The sequence below is a fragment of the Sceloporus occidentalis genome, unplaced genomic scaffold, assembly GCF_023333645.1.
Source record: "Sceloporus occidentalis isolate IW3139 unplaced genomic scaffold, rSceOcc1.0.p SCAF_38, whole genome shotgun sequence".
In the NCBI taxonomy this organism is placed as follows: Eukaryota; Metazoa; Chordata; class Lepidosauria; order Squamata; family Phrynosomatidae; genus Sceloporus; species Sceloporus occidentalis.
The window spans coordinates 9,613,368-9,634,323 of NW_028317018.1; positions in this window are offsets into that span (position 1 = coordinate 9,613,368).

Here is a 20,956-nt window from a genome sequence, read left to right on the forward strand (position 1 = left end):
GGGCTTTCTTTAGATACCATTATTTTTATCATATCATCTAATTTACTATAAAAAAAAGATAAAATATGGTGATTGTTTTGTTAAAAAATGACTTTCTTACTTTTTAAAAAAAAAATCTTTTACTCATCTGCAAAAACTAATGAAAAAACATGCTAAACAGATTCTGCTTTTTGTCCTGAGTTTAGAAATACTCAGTGTTTTTATGTTTTTTTGCTTTTTTCTGCACATTATGGGGCAATAAGTACCAGTATTGTTTTAGTCGGGCGCCGCGATCTTTGATCCGTGTGGCAGCGGCCGTTTTTCTTGTTAAACAAGCTTAGAAAGTGGTCTGCAATCACTTTCTTTGCTTAAACGGTGTTGCTGTAATGCCTCGATGTCAAGGCATTCAGCAACAATGAGATCGGCATCAGGAGCCATCTCCGGCCCCTCCCCAGGGCGCCTGTTGTGACGGGACGCCCTGTACCCCGACTGGGTACACCCGTCAGTTCTTTGTTGCTTCATCCCGGGAACTGCAAGGCTTAACCACTTCCAGCGCCAGACGATACTGCGAGGAAGTGATCAGGAACCGTCTCTGTATCCCCGATGTAGTAGCACTGTAGCCCCCGAGACGTAGCAAAATATGATGCTGTAATTGTCCTGAAAAGGACAATGAGTGATATTGCGAGCCCCTGAAGCATTAGACAAGACTAATGTCCAGGGGAATAACAACACTTTATTGGGAAACACACAGCCTTACATACACCACTCTAACAATGAAAGAGACAAAATCACATTAACATATCAATGCCCTGCCCAGACAGTATGGCGCCAAGCTCGGCAATAACCGTATACCCCCAAACCGTTGTTTTCTGGGCAATCCCGAGGGAGCAGCGGCAATACCAGGGTACCGATGGATAGCTCGGGGTCCCTAAAATATTCTGTCCAAAAAGTGACACAATCTGCTGTGAGGATACTAAGCGGTAGCAGTTTAAATTTTTCCCGGGACAGACGATATAGCCGGGCGTGTGTTCCACAACCGTGCTGGCTGACCCCCTCTCTCCTAGAAGTCACAGAGACTGGGGATCCATCGGGGGCTCCCTCTCCAAACCACACCTGGTTTGTAGCCCACCACCTGTGGGTTAACTCCACAAAAGAGAGCTCTGGTGGGGTCAATGGTGTCCGGGTTATGAGGGGTTAAAGTCCGCGGGAAATTGCTTGGGTCTTAGCCGAGAAACAGTTCCAGAGGATTATGGGCAGGACCCGGTCAGGAAAAAGGGCATGTGATACACTGGGGATACAAAAAGGAAAACAGGAACCACATAACTATAATGAAAACAAACAGATCTTGGCAACTCAGGGTTGTGACATCCGCCTTACAGTGTATGGTGCCAAACGCCCGTTTGATCAACGATAGCCTCCTAAATTTAAATGGTGTCGCTGAAATGTCTTGATAGCTCCCATCCCAGGAAGTGCCGTTAATGCTCCGGAGAGCAGTCACAACTGCCACTGCGAAAGACTTTGCCACTTCCTGCGCGTCCTTTAAAAAAATAAAGAAGTTCTGGAAGTTCGCCAATGGGTCTCTCCAGACTGTCTGGAGAACGCTGCCTCCCCTTGGAGTTTGAATACAGGTACCAGAGCCCAGCTTTCTATTCACAATGTGATTAGTAAAATATTTAAAAAATAATAAAAAAAAAAAAAAAAAAAATGGAATAAAAATTAGCTTAAAAAAATTTGGTAACATTTAAAAATGATTTTGCAGTGATGTCACCATCAGAGGAAGCATCCAGTTCCAGCAAAATGTAAAAAATAAAATTAAGTTTATTATCATGAGCAAGTGCTAAAATTAGCACTGTATCTTCCCAAAAATATTGACATGGAAAGAGTTAAAATGAAAGCATTTTAAATAACCAAGGGGTGTCTAAATTTAAAAAAAAATGAATGGTTTGATGGGGTTAATTGGAGTAGCTGGGTTCAAAGATAGGACATAGGCACAGACTGACCAAACAGGGGAAAAAAATAACAATTCCCAAATGTGGCCTTTTAGCCCCCAAATACCATGCATGGGTGGTATCACTGTAATCAAAAAATTATTATTATTGCTGAACACATATTGGGGTGATGTTTTACAGTGGCATATACTAGGAGCTGTAAATTTACACCTTAAGGACAATTTGTGTGATAAATATATATAAAAAAATCACTACCACAAATTGACAAACGCTGGTGGTAAAATTAGTGCATGGAAAGGGTTAAAATACCACTATTTGAAATAGCTTGTGGTGTCTTGTTTTCAAAAATATATGGTTTGATTGGGTAAATTGCATTGGTCGGTTTTAAAGATACCCAAAATAGAACATGGGGCAGAACGACCAGATTTGGAAAACAAATTGGTTTTGAAATAACAAAAACGCTACTTGTACTTATTTCCCAATAACTTGCAGAAAACAGCAAATAGTAGAATCTAGTTAGCAGGTTTTTTCATTAGCTTTTAAATACTGTATTTGCTTGATTATCAGACAATCGGGGTCGTCTTATAATCAGACCTCAAAAAGGTCTGACTATGAGACTAAGATTCAGATCCCCCGCAGCGCTGCAGGGGACCTGGATCCTCCTGTGTTATGCCCCCCATTTAGCACCCCCCCAAACTTACAGGTGCTTCTGACTCCCCGGTCATGTAGCTGGGGCAGCGTGTAGACGTCTACGTAATTCGCGGTGCAGGAATCCTCTCTGACAGTCGGGGAAGGTCTGCGCGAATCGCATAGACGTCTACACGCTGACCGGACAACACACCGGGGAGTCAGAAGCACCGGTAAGTTTGGGGGGGGGCGGGGGAGTGTTAAATAGGGGGCATAAGGCATTTCTGTAGGCAGAGTGCTCTATGAAATGCCCTTTAACCCCCTTAACGCCACTCTGCCTCCTGAAATGCCTTATACCTCCCTATATGCCACTCTGCCCCATAATATGCCTTTTAACCCCCTAAATGCTAGAGTGGCATATAGAGGTATAAGGCATTTCTGGAGGCAGAATGGCACATAGGGGGTCAAAAGGCATATCATGGGGCAAAGTGGCATATAGAGGGCTAAAAGGCATATCATGGGGCACAGTGGCATATAGAGGGTATAAGGTATTTCTGGGGCAACGTGGGGGCATTTTTTTGAGATGATGTACCTGGTATGTCCCGGTCTGATGGTGACATGTGACCAGGAAGTACCAGGTACATCCCAGTCTCGAAGGGGTTAAAGATCAGGCTGTTTTTAATTTTTTGTACCCTTTGGGGCCAATTCTTTTGAAACTCTCATGGAGCGAACAGGCAGCTTCAGGCAAGTGTGGGGACCTGCCACAACATTCCCCTGCTGCCTGATTGCTCCATGAGAGCGTCAGTGCAGTGTTAACCCCTTCAATGCCGTGATTGCGGCATTTTAGGGGTTAATACCCGTTTTCCCTTACATGTACGTGCTGCCGTTAAATAGCTGCATCGCTGCGATCGGCGGCTTTACAGCATCCACGGAAAGCCCTCCCTGGAAGAAAAATGGCCGCCGCCGCACCGATCATCAAAGATCGCAGCAGTGGGCTAAAACAGCTTAGGAGGCGATCGGAATCGCTTCCTAAGCATAAACTGTGTTGCTGACATGCCTCGATATCTACTACTCCCCTACCCCCGATAGCCTTGTGATTGCTCCGAAGTGCCATCCTGTAAATGACGTTGCTGTCATTCACAGGATGGCATCAACAATAGAAAACTGAATGAGTTCACAGAGTGTCTATCCAGACCCTCTTGAGAACTCTCGAGCTCCTCCTGCAGGTACTGCATCCAACCATGCAAGGTCAATGGAGCCCAGCTCACTTATTAGTGATGGGTAAAAAAAAATAAAAAATGTATGATATATGCACGAGTTCGAGCCAACACGTCTACTCTGTTATTATATATATATATATATATATGTATGTGTGTGTGTGTCCAAAGGGTCAAGTATAGACCATTCTTAATTATGCAGCTTAGAAGGTGTAACCTGCTTGAAAAGCTTGAAAATGATGCATGCTATTAGAAGTAGATAAGATGTTATATAAACCATGTAATCCAAACGTGTAATTAGAAAACGCTTCGATATATGTGTGTTGTGTGCCTTGTCTCGATTATGCGCATGATCTAAATAAATTAAAACTCTTTCTGAGGAGAATTCGACCATTAATTCAAACAGCAGTAAATTGAATTGGCCCGGGTTCAAAGATGTCCCAAATATGGGACATGGGGGCAGTAGGATCAATACACACCTCACAAAGGTGGCCTTTTACCTCCCAAATAACCCAACAAACCCATGCATGGGGGGTATCACTGCGCTCAGGAGATGTTAGTGAACACATATTGGGGTGTTGTTCGACACGGACATATACCAGGATCGATAAATTTATACCTGAGGTACAACGTGTGTGAAAAAAATACAAAAAATTTTACTACCATAAAGTTTCACAAATGCTGGTGGTAAAATCAGTGCATGGAAAGGGTTAAAATACCAGCATTTCAAATACCTTGGGGTGTCTAGTTTAAAAAAAAATAAAATGATTTGATGGGGTAAATGGCATTGGCCGCCTTCAAAGATACTCGAAATGGCACATGGGGGGAAAAATGACCAGATTTGGAAAAATGGTTTTGAAATAGCAAAACACTTCCTGTACTTATTGCCCCATAACGTGCAGAAAAAAGCAAACAAATATAAAAACATTTGGTATTTCTAAACTCAGGACAAATAGTAGAATCTATTTAGCAGGTTTTTTCATTAGTTTTTGCAGATGAGTAAAAGTTTTTTGTTTAAAAAGTGAGAAAAAATAATTTTTTTACAAAAAATACCCATATTTTATCATTTGTTTTATAGTAAATTAGATGATATGATAAAAATAATGGTATCTAAAGAAAGCCCTGTTTGTCCTGAATATATAATATGTGCGGGAGCACGAAATGAGAAAGAAGAAAATAACAGCTAAACAGCAACACTGAAAAATGTTAAAAGAGCCATTGTCCCACAATATACTACGAGTAAGAACCCCTATTGTCCTTAAGGGGTTACATTTTGAACAGTTTTGTAAATCACAACAGGGGACAATGTAACAGGATAGGAGGAACCCCATCAGTAGGCAGTCTCAAATGCAGATGAATAATGAACGTGGACAGTATACAGTGCGGCACAGTAGGTACGGAATGGATAAAGGCTCATGATATGAGGCGTGAGACATCGTCTGTCCACGATAGTGAGTCAGCACAGAGTGGGTTTCAAGGAGTGTGGAGTAATGGGGTAGGGAAAAAGAAAAAATAAAGGGGGGAGGAGGGGAGGGAGGGGAGAGAAAAGAGGGGGCGTGGGATACGAAACAGGGGACCACGGCAGAGGTAACACCCGGGAGAGAACCCCACAAAACTCATACTTAGGAGGGGACGTCAGCAAGCATGGGGCGGATTTGGGGACTAGATAGAAGTTGCATCCAATAAAACCAAATGCGATGATGTTTTTCGGATCTGTTTGTGGTGGAGTAGATCAAGTCCTCAAGAACTCATTTCCACTCCACCCTCTGGATCCACTCCCGAATTGTAGGGGGGGCAGAATCACCCCAATGCAATGGGATCAGGGCCTTCGCAGCAGCCAGTAAGTGGCGAATCACAGAGGATTTATACCAGGAAATCGAGCAGGACATATGAAGAAGAAGGAGGAATTCAGGAGAGAAGGGTATTACCTTTTCGGTGAGGGTCAGAATGTAGGAGTGGATGGTTTTCCAGAAGGGAACCACAAGCGGGCAGGACCACCAGAGATGGAGCAGAGAGCATGGGGACTCTCCACACCTCCAGCACTCCAGTTGTATCGGGCCATCATTGTTGGGGGCCTATACCACGGGGCCAGTAGTTTATACAACAGCTCTTGATCGCTGTTGCTGAGAGAGCAGCAGTGAGTGAGAGCGCAAATCTTCCCCCATTGCTCGTCAGTGAGGGTGACTTGTAGAGACGATTCCCACTTACCCATATAGGGCGGGGGAGAAGGGTAGAGGTCCGAGAGAAGCAGGCCGTAGAGGAGAGAAATGACGTGGGCCGGGGGCGCGGCGGATGCGCACAGGGTTTCGAATTTAGTGAGATCCCTGAGTACTTGGTGTTTGCGCACCAGCGATCGGAAAAAGTTACTCAGTTGGGCATAGCGGAACCGCTCAAGAGTCGTAGGTGGGTCCGCGCCCACTAGGGCACCGAGTGCCAGACGTTGAGCGTTGCGCGAATGAAGGGGTGCGTCGAAGCCATACGACGGGCACAATCAACTTCTAACCACGGCAGGGAGCTGATCGATATGCCCAGGAGAGCACCCTCCAAGGTGCCCCACTGCTTCCCCCGACAACCAGTCGTCCACTCCAGTACACGCAGAAGGTGGCAGGCTCTGTAGTATGTGCGGGGGCAGGGTAGGGCCAGGCCCCCCCTTATTTTATGGAGAATCAGAACGCCGCATTTGATGCGCGGGGAGCGACGGCCCCAAATGAACCGAAGGAAAGGGAAGGAAAAAAAGGAAGGGGGGAATGCGTATGGGAAGGGTCTGAAAGAGATAGAGGAGTCGGGGCATGATGTTCATTTTGATAGAATTGATTCTACCCAACCAAGAAACCGACAGGCGGGACCATCTGCTAAGATCAGTAGAGTGGACAGCAGGGGGAGAAAGTTATGGGCGTACAACAGACAACCACACACCCAAGTACTTCAGCTTAACATCACACTGGGTGAAAGGGAAGGCAGCCCTAAGAGAGGCACCAATCTAAAGTGAGAGAGGGCACTGTACTCGTCAGTTTCTTTCATTACAGAGGGCAGGGAGGTAAGTGGTTGAGCTGTCGCGAAGAGGTCGTCGGCATACCCCAGGATCTTGTGGTGAGTATGTCCCACCTGTAACCTCTTGATGTCCGGATTCAAACATACAGCCTGCAGAAGAGGTTCTAGGGTCAGGACGAATAGTAAGGGGGATAACGGGCAACCCTGTCGGGTCCCGTTACGGATAGGAAAAGAATCAGATAGGAGGCCATTGATGCGGATTCTCGCTGAAGGGGTCGTGTACAATGACTGTATCCAAGCTAAAAAGCCGCCACCAATGCCCATGTGACTGAGGGTGGCCAGCATAAAAGACCAGTCCACCCTGTCAAAGGCTTTTTCAGCGTCAGTGGAGAGGAAGACCGAAGGAGTGGAGGTGGACCTGGCATAGTGGAGCAAATTAAGAGCGTGGATGGTCCCATCACGAGCCTCACGCCCCGGGACAAACCCGACTGTTCAGGATGTACCAGGGAGGGCAGGAGAGGTTTCAGATGGTTTGCCAAAATCTTGGCGAAGAGCTTAAGGTCGGTATTCAATAGCGATATGGGACAGTAACTACCGCATTATTCGGGTCTTTACCGTCTATCAGGGTATCAGGGATACTGGACAGCAGCGACAACAGTGGAGCGGAGACCAGTATGCAGGAGAAACAGGCACGGTATTAGATATTCAGTCCCAAAAATGAAGTCAAGGAGAAGCCAAAAATCGGTACACAGGTGTAGCAGCCGTTTAGTCACCAAGGCCAAGGAGGAACCACAAGGATAAATGTAGGCAAGCCGGGTCTGGTACACGAAGGGTCAATAAATAGAGGAGTCAAGGCAAGCCGGGTCTGGTACACAAAAAATAATCAGCAAGGGAGAGCACTCAGAAGGTACGTATGGGAAGCACAATAACGGTTTTAAACTTAAAGTTAAGCTAGAGGGCGCGCGCGCCCCTAGCAACACACGCTGGAGGAAGAACAGAAGATGGATGCCGCGGCAATGGAACCCGTACCCGCGGGTAGCGGGTATGCAGCGCTGGACCCCACGGGTAGCAGGTATTCCGGTGAGTCGCTGCGGCGAATCCTTACTGCTGGACCCTGACAGATCCCCCCCCCAACGAGAGGCCTCCGGCCTCTAGCAGAACCGGGGCATCCAGGATGGAGGTTATGAAAGGAAGAGACCAGGTCAGGTGCATGAACTGTGGCGGCCGGTTCCCAAGAATCCTCATCTGGGTTATAGCCCTTCCAGCGTATCAGATACTGCAATTGGCTGCGGTGGTAACGGGAATCCAGAATTTCTTCTATTTCATATTCAGGAGTGTCATCGATCAAAACAGGAGGGGGAGGAGTAGGATGCCGGCCAGGGAATGGATTGTCGTGCCAAGGTTTAAGTAGTGATACATGAAACACCGGGTGTACAGACATGGAGCTTGGTAATTGTAGTTCTACAGCCGAGGGCGAGATCAGACGTGAGATGGAGAAAGGCCAGATACATCTAGGGCCTAGTTTAGTTGTGGGGCATGTTAATTTAAGGTGTTTGGTTGAGAGCCAGACCTTTTCTCCAAGCCGATAGGTAGGAGCCTCTCTTCTATGACAATCTGCAAATGCTTTATAGTAACGTTGGGCATTGAGTAACTTGGAACGGAGTAACAGGAAGTTTTTGGACAGATGAGTGACGTGGTCAGTAACAGAAGGAACAGTACTGTGAATGGGTGCACCGGGTAACATAGTCGGATGGTATCCATAGTTAGCAAAAAACGGTGACATCTTGATGGAGCGGTGTAAGTGATTATTATAAGCGAACTCTGCAAGGGGTAAGTAGGAACTCCAGTCATCCTGTAAGTATGTAGTATAACATCTGAGGTATTGTTCCAGTGTTTGGTTCGTGCGTTCCGTTTGGCCGTTGAAGTTGTTAACAAAACGCCCTCCAGAATCGCAAAGTGAACTGAGACCCCCTGTCGGACACCACTGTTTCAGGTAAACCGTGTAAGCGAAAAATATTCCGGATAAATAGAGTGGCAGTCTCTGTGGCAGATGGGAGATGATTATGCGGAATAAAGTGAGCCATCTTGGTAAATCTGTCCACAATCACCAATAAAGTAGTAAAACGATCAGAGGTTGGTAGATCCGTAACGAAATCCAGAGAAATCTCTGTCCATGGTCTAGCCGGGACTGGAAGGGGTTGAAGAAGACCTGGACGTTGAGGCACCCCCTTAGAACGGGCACAAGTGTCGCATGAAAAAACGTACTTGGTCACACCGTCTTTCAGAGTGGGCCACCAGAAGGAACGTTTTATTAAGTCCAAAGTCTGATGAAGACCCCCGTGGCCTGCAACAGGTGAGTCATGGTGTGCTCGTAGAATTTGGAGCCGGGCTGCAGGAGGTACGTAGACCCGGTCTTGGTGGTAATAAAACCCCTGTCATCTCTGTAATCCTGGGATTTTGGAGGAGTCAGCATGAGTGGAGTATCTCCGAACTGACTCCCAAATAGAGTGGGTCAAAGCAAGGAAGTGTGAGGGAGCCAAAACGGTATCTTGATCAGGAGGGGAAACGGGTGCTCCATCAAACATACGTGACAGGGAATCAGCTTTAGTGTTGCGGGAACCTGGGCGATACGTGATGTGTAGCTGAAATCGGGTAAAAAACAGTGCCCACCTAGCCAGGCGAGGTTGCAGGCGTTTAGCCGAGCGTAGGTATTCTAAGTTCTTATGGTCGGTATAGACCGTAACAGGATGTAATGCCCCCTCCAGATGGTACCTCCATTCTTCTAAGGCCAGCTTAATAGCCAGCAACTCTCTCTCTCTCCTGCACAATAATTCCTTTCTGCAGGAGAAAGGGTCCGAGAGAAATAAGCCACGGGGTGCAGTTGACCATCAGTCTCCTGCCTCTGTGATAGTACTGCACCTACCGCGGTATCCGACGTGTCAACCTCGAGGGTAAATGGGTTGTGGGGATTAGGTAACTGGAGGATAGGAGCAGAAACAAATTTGTCCTTTAGAAATTGAAAAGTCTGTTGAGCACCCTCTGTCCAGACAAACTTGTTGCTTGTAGATGTGAGAGCTGAGAGAGGCTGTATGTGCTTCTGATAAATTTACTATAATAATTAGCGAAGCCAATGAATCGTTGCACCCCCTTCCGGTCAATGGGTGGCGGCCAATTAAGAATCGCCTCCACCTTTTTGGAATCCATCTGATGTTAGTGGGAGACAAAATATACCCTAAAAGCTCGATGCTTTGGACCTCGAACATACACTTTTCAAGTTTCGCATACAGCCAAGATACACTATAACAAAGTGATCCAAGATGTCGCGGAAGATGTCGTTAATAAAATGTTGGAATGTGGCGTAGTGACATCGGAACGTTGTCTTCCATTCATCTCCTTTGCGGATCCTCACTAGGTTATAAGCTCCTCGTAAATCGATCTTGGTGAAGTAATTCGCAGAACGAGCATGCTCGAGTAGTTCAGGGATCAACGGAAGGGGATATCTATTTTTTACAGTAATGTTGTTAAGTTCTCTATAGTCAATGCAGGGTCGTAAGCCTCCGTCTTTTTTGTGTACGAAGAAGATGCCTGCACCGGCTGGAGATGTGGAATGACGAATGAAGCCTCTAGCGAGATTGTCGTCAACGTATTCCTTTAAGGTAGTCAATTCAGGTTCAGACAATGGGTAGAGTCTGCCGAACCGAATGGGTGCCCCAGGATAAAGTTCAATAGGACAATCGTATGGCCTAGAAGGAGGAAGTTCCTCAGCGGCCTTCTTTTCAAAGACGTCCGCGTACTGTCTGTATTAGTCGGGTAAACCGGTAGTGGACTGGGTGAGACAGACCGTAGTACGCTGTAAACAGTTCTGGTTACAATGATTTGAGGTCAATCGAAAAACCCCCGTCTCCCAGTTAATGGAGGGATTGTGTAGGCGCAGCCATGGGAGACCGAGAATGAGGGGAGAAATGGGAGATGGAACAACGTCAAAGCGGAGAGTCTCCACATGCTTGTCGCCAATCTTAAGGTGCAGGTCTCTTGGATGATAGGCCCAGTCTTCAGAGGACTACCGTCCACGAGCAGGATGGAAATAGGGTGTCTCTTGCGATGTGTAGGAATAGAGAGGGACTGAACATATTTTTGATCAATGAAGTTGCCACTTGCTCAATCATTGCAGAGAGGTTAGCGAAGCCCTTCCTCCACTGTAAAGACACGGAGAGGGATAGGTGAGACGGGGTACTTGTAACAGGATCAGAGCGAATGTGCAGGTGTGCTAAAGATCGCTTACCCTTGTTGGAGCGGGGTCGAGCTCTACAGTCCTGGAAAGCGTGGCCAGCTTTGTCGCAATAGAGACAAAGTCCTAGGGAGCTACGACGCTCTTTCTCTGCCGCAGTTAAGGGCCCTCAAACAATCCCAATCTGCATTGGTTCTTCCTGAGGTAGAGACGGCAGGGAAGTTGACGAGGATCTGGCCGGACTCCAGGAGGGAGAGGTGAACAACCGTTCTTTACGTCTCTCACGAAGTCGGCGATCAATGTGAGTGGCCAAGGTGATAAGATCTTCCAAGCCAGCAGGAGAGGTGGTGCGAGCCAGTTCATCCTTCACAGCCTCCGAAAGTCCCCAACGGAACTGATCATGAAGGGCTGCCTCATTCCAGGAAGAGTCAAGAGCCAAACGCCTGAAATCTGTGATGTATTCTTCAACTTGCCGTTTCCCTTGTTTAAGTGTTCTCAAGGAGGTAGTAGCAGAGGAAGTACGAAAAGGATCATCATAGAGAGCATCAAAGGCTTGACGAAATGATGGCCATGAATCCAGGAGAGGACTGCCGGAGTGGATGAGATTGTGGGCCCATGCTTGTGGTTCATCTGACAGGAGAGCAATAACGGTGTGGACCCGGATGTAATCAGTAGGAAAAGTTCTGGGTTTCAGTGTAAACAGAATCTGGCAGGAGGTGATAAAAGCACGATATTTAGTGCGGTCACCTGTGAAGCGTTCAGGGAGTAGAATTGGGGGTTCAGGAGCGGAGGCCAGAACAGAATTTTGTTGAAGTTGCAGCTGAATTTGGTGAATCTGCTGTCTCACATGGTTCTGGTTGGTCTGAAGTTCCTGAAGGGTTTGGTGAATCGCTGCTACCTGTTGAGTCAGTGCAGCGATAGCATCTGATACTCCTGCGGACTCCATCAGGCTCAGTTATTATATCAGGGTATCGGGGATACTGGACAGCAGCGACAGCAGTGGAGCGGAGACCAGTATGCAGGAGAAACAGGCACGGTATTAGATATTCAGTCCCAAAAACGAAGTCAAGGAGAAGCCAAAAATCGGTACACAGGTGTAGCAGCCGTTTAGTCGCCAAGGAGGAACCACAAGGATAAACGTAGGCAAGCCGGGTCTGGTACACGAAGGGTAGGTAAGTAGAGGAGTCAAGGCAAGCTGGGTCTGGTACACAAAAAATAATCAGCAAGAGAGAGCACTCAGAAGGTACGTATGGGAAACACAATAACTGAGCACTGAGCTCAGTGCTCGGTTTTAAACTTGACGCTCGGCTACGCCCCGCCCCTAGGGGCGGGACAGTCTCCGAGCGTGCACACAGTGTTCCCAGAATGGGAACAATAAAGTTAAGCTAGAGGGCGCGCGCCCCTAGCAACACACGCTGGAGGAAGAACAGAAGATGGATGCCGCGGCGATGGAACCCGTACCCGCGGGTAGCGGGTACGCAGCGCTGGACCCGCTACTCGCGGGTAGCGGGTATTCCGGTGAGTCGCTGCGGCGAATCCTTACTGCTGGACCCTGACACCGTCTTTAGGGATGAGGGAGATAGTGGCCAACATTGTGGTCGTGAATCCGGCCCCACTCCAAGATGGAGTTAAAGGCCGCAACAAATTGGGGACCCAGCATTTTCCTAAAACTGGAGTAATAGGCTAGTGGGAACCCATCAGGGCCCAGGACAACGTCCAGACTTGGTAATACCAGTTTTCTATGGGGCTCTGCTGCTGCCACGGTGCATGCTGCTTTACTGCTGAGCGCCGGAAATGGCATCATATTCCGGCGCTCAGCATTACAAGCCTGCACTGAGACCGAGCTAGAGGACTCGCAGAGAAGAGGGCCGCTGAGCGGGTACTGACAACTTTGTAAGCGAATACCACTCAGCACCCCTCTCTCTCCTCTGCTTTAAAAAAAAAAAAAAAAGGCGCTTGTGGCGGCGAAGTGCCGCCTCTTCAAAAGTGCCGCCTGGGGCAATAGCCCACTCTGCTCCATGGTAGGACCGGCCCTGTTCACACTCTAGATCTGAAGAGATTCATCTTGATCTATATGGAGAGATCTCAACCATTTCGAAGGGGTTAACACTGCACTGACGCTCTCATGGAGCGATCAGGCAGCAAGGGAATGTTGTGGCAGGTCCCCACACTTGCCTGAAGCTGCCAGTTCGCTCCATGAGAGTTACAACAGAATTGGCCCCAAAGGGTACAAAAAGCAGCAGACCCCCATAGAAAGGGGACCAGCAACAGCAAAAACGAGCCCCCACAAGCCCTTTGATCACTCCTGTAGGAGTCCGCCCTGCAATCTCTGGTCTACAGGATATTGTGTCCATGCTGCCAGAGGCAGCTTCAGGGACAGGGAGACAGGGTTCTTCGGTCTCCACATGAGTATGGAGACCAGCCCCCACTCCCTCTCTTGCTCAATTAACCCCTTCAATGCCACGATTGTGTATGACCCCATCGCAAGCTTGCGGGGACTAAATATCAGTCAATGCTGTGCTTCAATAGAGCACCAGCATTGAAAGAGTTAAAAAAAATGTAATTAAATTAAAAAAAATTTAAAAAAATAACACGACTCCAGGGTGCTTCCAGGTCAAATGCTGGGCTATGCTGATGAGGATCAGATCACTCCTGGCCAACAGTATGGCAGCCCCAACAAATTATGAAAAAACACAAATTATTAATAAAAAAATACATAATTATTACCTGATCACTTGTCGGTGACATTTTAAGTCGCTGATTATTGATTGGTCTCCCTGATCAATGTCAGCAGCCTAAACTTGTCCCTTCCAAGCAATCTGAGAAAAAAATATTTTAAAAAGTTTCAAAATTGAAATGCGCATGTTCCAGTTTTGACTCGACAATGTCTGAGAAACATGACTTATCTATGCATGTGCGGTATCGCTGAACACAAATGAAGACCTATTTTGTTTTTCCACACATCTTCATGTGAATAATCATGGTGAAACCGCAAAGTGGATGTGAAATTTTTTTTCTTTTTTTTCTAAATTTGGAAGGCGCTGGTGTGGAATCAGCTGCATGGGACAGGCCAATACTCCCCTATCTAGATTCCCTGAGCTGGTTAGTTTAAGAAAATATATAGTTTTAGGGGGTTAAAATGAAATATGGGATGTCTACCGTGTCCCAGATGAGACCTGGACCCAACAAACTGATCTGTCAAAATTCCATGTTTGAAAACTGAAATGAGCATGTTCCAATTTTGAACCCGCAGTGCCAAAGAGACATGCCCTACCCATGTATATGGGGTATTCATGTACTCTGGGGGTGTTTCTAAATACAAATCACAAGTTGTTTCAGTCATTTTATGTACCCAGGAAAAAAAAATACTGAAATACTATGTTCGGATTAAATGGGTTTGCTAAAAATGAAAAAAATGAAATTTTACTAATGTTTAGGACAGACTGGCACTAAAATGGTTAAATAAAAAGTGTTAAAATGCCCCAAGTAAAAAAATATATACTTTTGTTGAGCAGTTTTTCTTTTTCTGGCTGCTATTGGGGCACAACTCCCAGGATACCACATTTAAAAAAAATCTTGTTTAGAAACAGCGATGCGCGTCATACATATTTAACCCTGTAAGGGCCAAAATAAATGAAAATACCAGGCATATGAGATGTTTCCAAAAACAGGACAAATACACTTTTGGAGTTTTTTTCCATTTGCACTGGTTATATTAAATTTTATAGGTGAAACTATGAAAATATTTCCTTTTTTATATATTTTTCATACTTCATGATGGTTTATATATATATATATATATATATATAATTGTTATTTCAAAAGAAAGCCCTACTTGAGCTGAAAAAAACAATATATGATTTGTGTGGGTGCACTAATAGAGAATTTACAGTTGAAGAAAGACATAGCAAAAACACAAAAACGGCTCAGGTCTTCTAGCGAAACTTTAGTAACAAAAACCCGTTCCTTAAGGGGTAAAATAAATGTTTGCTATCTTCAACACAACCTAGTGACTTTACAAGATTAATTGTTGTATAGGCAGCGCATACTGTATTTTAACATTCAAGGTCTGTAAATCATTCATACTCCTATACTTATTGGGCATCCAATTAACCCAATTTCATCTTATAAGTATGACTTCATAAAAGTACATACATCTATTTATTTACTTTATTAGCCCCTTTGTGACAATGGCTGTTTTAACATTTCTGCTGGGCTCATGTTTAGCTGTAATTTTCTTCTCACTCAATTACTAAACCTACGAAAGTTTTATATTATTTTTTTGAGGGCAAGAAGAGCTTTCTTTACATTTCATTGTTTTGATTATATCATAATTAACTATTGAAAAAAGTATAAAATATGGTGAAAAAATGAGAAAAAAAATGACTTTTACTTGAATTGATAAGTTCTACTTACCGAGAGCTGCTTTTCCCTGCTGATCCCCGGTGACATACTACAGATAGACTCCTCCTCTGTACAAATTCTAAAAGCTCTCCCCATACAAAAAAAGGGGAAGGAATGAACGTGTCATCAGGGATCAGCAGGAAAAAGCAGCCCTCGGTAAGTAGAACATACTGTTTCCCTTCAATCCCTGGTGACACACTACAGATAGAAGTAACAAAGAAGCAACAAAATAAAAAGCAATCAAAGCACAGACTCCAAAATATTTCACCCAAAGGCAGGATCCTCTCTGGCCTGGTAGTCGAGTCTATAATGTTAAGTACGGAGGCTACTCCACATTTTTACAGATTTGGTCAGGAGGAATCAAAAACCTTTCCGCGCAGGAGGTTGAGAAGGCTCAAGTAGAGTGGGCACAGATACTGTATGGTGGAGTCTTGCCTGCCGATGAAAAGACCAGTCTGATAGCCCATATGATCCAAGCAAGTATGGTGCGTTTGGAAACATGTAAACCTTTAAGAGGTCCCGTGGAAGCAGAGAACAGAAGAGGAGTTTTACGAAATGGTTGAGACCTCCCCATATAGATCAAGATGAATCTCTTCAGATCTAGAGTGTGAACAGGGCCGGTCCTACTATGGAGCAGAGTGGGGCAATTGCCCCAGGCGGCACTTTGCCGCCCCAAGCGCCTTCTTGTTTTTTTAAAGCGGAGGAGAGAGAGGGCCGTGAGTGGTTTTCGCTTACCAAGTTGTCAGTACCCGCTCGGCGCCCCTCTCCTCTGCTTGTCCTCTAGCTCAGTCTCGGTGCCTGCTTGTAATGCTGAGAGCCGGAATTTGACGTCATTTCCGGCGATCAGCAGTAAAGCAGCGCGCACCATGGCAGAGGGCTTCCAAGCTGTGCACCCTGCCAGAGGGCTTCCAAGCCCTGCTCCTGCCGTGTGTCCTGCCAGAGGGCCTCCCAGCCGTGCTCCTGCCAGAGGGCCTCCCAGCCGTGCTCCTGCCAGAGGGCCTCCCAGCCGTGCGCCCTGCCACAGGGCCTCCCAGCCGTGCGCCCTGCCACAGGGCCTCCCAGCCGTGCGCCCTGCCACAGGGCCTCCCAGCCGTGCGCCCTGCCACAGGGCCTCCCAGCTGTGCCCCCTGCCACAGGGCTTCCAGCTGTGCTCCAACCCCTAGCCTTGCCAGTGCGCTTCCAGTTTCCTGCCTGTACTGAGCTTGTCACCCCAGGTTTATATCCTGCTTGTGCTGAGAACAACTATAGATGGCGCCCAAGAAAAAGACTAAGGCTAAAGTGGAGTGCAGCCCTGAACTGGATACATCAGCCTGCCTACAGCCATGCTCTGATCATCGGACTTGCCTGTGCATCGAGACTCTTACCTGATCTGGCACCCAGTGTCCTTACAGACAGGAGGTGGAGAGAAACAGATTGAAGAGGCTCAAACAGAGGGAGAGAAAGTTGTTCTAGAACAAGATTCAGGTCCCAGAGGACCATCTTTACTATAGGACGAGGCCTGATTGGGACGCTTTAGAGAAACGTCTGAAGGGTAGAAGAGCTACTAATTCAAGACCTGATCTAGCGCTGATGGCCGATATCTGGACTTTAATAGATGGTTGTAGAGGTATAGCAAAACCTTCCTGGAGAAAGTAGAGATTCTGGAGAGGTGAACTAGAGTTGCCTCTCATGAATAAACCCCAGCAAAGATCAAAATTACTCTTCCTCCTCCACTCATACAAAACCCAAATAGCCTTCCTCCAGGAAACCCACTTCGTGGCTGCGAAGGAATTCAAGCTAACAAACAGATACTTCCACTCGGGATACTTTTCCAGCTCCACTACTACCAAGACCAAGGGCGTTGCCATTTTATTACACAAAAGCCTTCCCTTTCAACTCCTTGATGTCTGGAGGGACACGGAGGGCAAGAGTCTGATTGTAAAGGGATATCTGGGTACACATAAGATTACACTTGCCACTGTCTATGCCCCCAATAAGGACCAAATACCTTTTTTGGTACGCTTCCTTTCCAAATTAGCAGATTATCAGCAGGGAGTGACGGTTTTCGGGGGAGACCTTAATATGGTCATGGACCCTAGACTAGACTGCTCGACAGGTACGTCCCATCTCCCTAACGTGAAAATTAAGAAGGTGAAACGGATGCTCCTCCTTAACCAATTAGTAGATGTGTGGAGGGCCAGTCACCCTACTGACCTAGACTACACCTTTTTCTCCCCTCCGCACAATCGCTACACGCGCATTGACGCCTTATTCTTGTCCCACCACCATCTTTCCTACCTCCACTCCGCCTCCATCAGGACACAGGCACTCAGCGACCATGTCCCTGTCCATATGACTCTCCGGCTCCCCTCCCATCCTCCCAAAGTATGGTGCTGGCGCCTCAATGCCAACCTGATAAATGACCCCACATTCCTCCCGGAGCTTGAGGAACACCTCAAACACTACTTTGATGATAATTCTGCCCGTGGCACCCCGGTCCCGATGGTCTGGGAGGCCCACAAGGCGGTAATGAGAGGCCATCTTATTCAGCTTGGTGCCAAACTGAAACGTTTAGATCACCTGTCCCTTATCTCCCTCACATGCCAAATAGCGGATCTGGAACTCAGACATAAGCTTACTCTATCTCACGAAATCCATGAATAGCTTCAGACCCTACGGACCAATTTATCCTCCCTCCTAGACTCCAGGGTAAAGCGGAATTTCCTCCTTACCAGGAAACACTTTTATGAACTGGGGGACAAGCCTGGGAAATTACTCGCCAGGGCCCTTAGGGCCAAGAGATCAGCTACATACATCCCCAAGATTAGAGACTCGTTCGGTACACTACACCACCACACGAGAGACATCGCCCGCTGCTTTTCTACCTACTATACAACAAACGCTATAACTTAAATGAGGGGAGGGACCCCAATGAATCGGCGCTCACTCGTATGGCAGAGTATTTAGATAAACACCTCAAGCTTAGAATCTCCGTAGAGGACAGGGCTGGCCTCAACTCACCCATTAGTTTGGAGGAAGTAGAGCGGGCAAACAAATCCCTGCCAAAGGGCAAATGTCCTGGCCCGGATGGCTTCACTCCGCTATATTATAGCAAACTTCTACGAATACTAGGTCCCCATATGGTGACCTTTTTTAACGCCCTAGCCGATGGGACTCCCCTTGATCCCCAAACAAACACTGCCCACATCACAGTCATCCCAAAGCCAGACAAAGACCCTGAAATTTGCAGTAATTATCGCCCGATCTCGCTCATCAACGCCGATCTTCTCCCCAGATGCATTCACGGTGACCAGGCGGGTTTCGTACCCGGACGTGAGGCCAGGGACAATACCCTCAAGGTCATAGACCTTATGGCGTTGGCTCACTCTCGCAAAAACCCCTTCCTCCTAGTATCCATGGACGCCGAGAAGGCCTTCAACAGGGTCTCGTGGGCCTTCCTCTTCCGAGTCCTAGACAAACTGGCCGTGAGTCCTAGATTCCTCCAACATATACGATCTCTATACTCCTCACTCTCTCCGACAAGATCACCCTGGCCAACGGCACTAGACAGGGTTGCCCCCTTTCCCCCCTACTATTCCTCCTGGCGTTAGAACCCCTGGCCAACGCCATCCGGGCCAACCCCCACATCTCGGGCATCTCCGCGGCGGGTCAGGAATATAAATTATCTATATACGCCGACGACATGCTGTGCTTCCACGGCCTGTCCCAATACAAGATCAATCTGCAAAAATCAGAAATCCTGGGCACACATATTCCCCCTACAGTCATCAGTCTCAGCGGACCTCAGGAAATTGTCCTTCAGTCACATATCCTGGTTCGGGAGGGTGAGCTTACTTAAAATGAATATCCTCCCACGCATTCTATATCTCCTGCAAACCCTCCCAGTCTACCTGACCCAATCCTTCCTTAAACGGTGGACCAGGACCTTTACAAGGTACGTCTGGCTCTCTCTTACCTGATCGGCACCAAGGATCAAGCCGGGCCGGGCCTCCCGGGTATTGAGGGATACTGGGTCGCCTCCCACCTCCGGAGGGTAGTGGAATGGTCGTCTCACTCCCATAAGTACTGGGTTCAAATTGAAAACTCCCTCTTCCCTCATGACATCGTCGCAGTACCGTGGCTTTCACGGACACATTGCCTCCCCGACATACCTCGACACCAGACCATCACTCCGACACTACGTGTCTTTCATAAGACCGTCGCCAAATACCCCATGACGACCTGCCGGGGCCCCTTGACTCCCGTCTCTTCCAACCCCGACTTCCCACCGGGTCTGAACCAAGCTGACGTACAGTTTCTTCTGCCAGCGAGGGAGAAGGTGCTTCGTGTTACGCACCTCTACACTGGGGACTCTATTCTCCCCATATCTGACTTTGTGCCTACTACGCCCACGCCCTTTAGGGTCACTTTCCTATATCATCAGATTAAGCACTTCCTGTCCTCCCTGTCCCCTGCCCCCGACTTGACCAGACCATTGACGCTGCTCGAATTACTTTACATGGACTCCTCCAGACATTCCCACCTGCTTTCCACATTATATAAGCTTCTCTTGACATATCATACCCCTAGAAAACCGTACTTCCTCAGCTTATGGGAAAGGGACTTGAACCACACATGAGTCGGAAGAGTGGGACAAAATGATATCGCTTACCCTTAGGGGGGTCACATCCAGTAAGTTACAGGAATCAGCTTACAAGCTCCTTACTAGGTGGTATAGGGTGCCCGCTGACCTGCATCGCTTCCTCCCACAGGTTTTCCCATCCTGCTGGAGATGTGAGGCCAACATGGGTACCTACATGCATTTATGGTGGCACTGTCCACTAGTGCAGCCTCTGTGGGTGGCTGTGGCCGCGGTAATACGGGCAGTAGACGACCCCGACTTCCAGGCCACCCCCGAGACAATGCTATTACATCACACTCCCTCTAGCATGGGCTCTTACAAGAGGTTACTTGCCATCCATTTTATTACCGCAGCCAAAGCTACCATCCCTTGCTTTTGGAGACAGGCTAAGCCTCCCCCTGTCTCTGTGTGGCTTAAGAAAGTTAGCTTTATATGTCAGATGGAGGACTTGGCCATGACTTCCAGGGGCCTGGGCTACAAAAATTGGCTAAAATGGCGGCCACGGAGGGAGTTTCTGGCTTCTCCATCATTTCGAACCGTCCTTGGCGGCTATGTCGATGCCCCCCCCGACCCCGATGCAGACTGAGCAGGTCATTCGCCTCCACACTTCGAATCAGCTCGAATGCACATATTTTGTCGCCAATCCCACCTGCCTCGTAGTCCGCTGTCTCACTCTGTGGAATTTACTAGATGGTGCTCCATCCATACATCCACTCATACATACATCCATACATTCACATTTACGTGCTTTGTTTTGTTTTCTTTAATCATTTTGTTTATACATTTGGTTCTTTTATTAATCTCGGCAATTCTCCAGGAGAGTATTATTTGCTGACAGACTCTGTAACATTGCATCCGCGACACTGATCGTATTGTAACTTTATTCTGCCTGATGCCCGATTACGCGCGTACAGCACACTCTGATGTCTGAAGTTTGCGC